At 36.4% G+C, this 689-nt stretch overlaps 1 pseudogene; it reads left to right on the forward strand.

The window, feature by feature from the left end:
• The window catches only part of LOC102468294 (SNW domain-containing protein 1-like), a 28415-nt pseudogene that overhangs the window by 25276 nt on the left and 2450 nt on the right, over nt 1-689 (forward strand).

Genomic DNA, 689 nt, shown 5'->3' on the forward strand with positions numbered 1-689 from the left:
GTGCCCAAGATCCCAAGAGGAGAATGGAGGAGAAGGGATTGTGGCATGGCCATCCCCCCCGGGGGGTGATTTCTCACTTTCTGTCTTTCTGGCCAGCACATGTGCCCCATAGCAAAATCCTCTCAAAAAAATTTTTTTGTTTTTTTTTTTGTTTTTTTTTTTTTGATACTATTGGGTCTTCTATGTAAACAATCATGTCATCTGCAAACAGAGATAATTTTAGTTCTTCTTTTGCTATTGGAATGCCTTTTATTTCTTTCTCTTGTCTGATCACATTGGGTAGGACTTCCAGTACTATACTGAATAGTAGTGGAGAAAGTGGGCGGTCTTGTCTTGTACCAGTTTTTAGTGGAAAAGCTTCCAGTTTTTCCCGATTAAGTATAATGTTAGGTATAGATTTTTCATAGATGGCTTTTGTTATGCTAATAACTATCCTTCTATGCCAATTTTACTGAGTGTCTTAATCGTGAATGGATGTTGTATTTTTTCAAATGATTTTTCTGCATCAACCGAAATGATAATATGTTTTTTATCTTTCTTTCTGTTAATATGGCATATTACATTTATGGTCTTGTGTATGTTGAACCAACCTTGCATTCCTGGAATAAAGCCCACCTCGTTGTGACGAATAATCTTTATTTTATTTTATTTTTTGGAGAGGTTTTTGCTATAGGGAGCGTGCGCTCACC

Source organism: Tupaia chinensis, unplaced genomic scaffold (genome assembly GCF_000334495.1).
Source record: "Tupaia chinensis unplaced genomic scaffold, TupChi_1.0 Scaffold143717_1, whole genome shotgun sequence".
In the NCBI taxonomy this organism is placed as follows: Eukaryota; Metazoa; Chordata; class Mammalia; order Scandentia; family Tupaiidae; genus Tupaia; species Tupaia belangeri.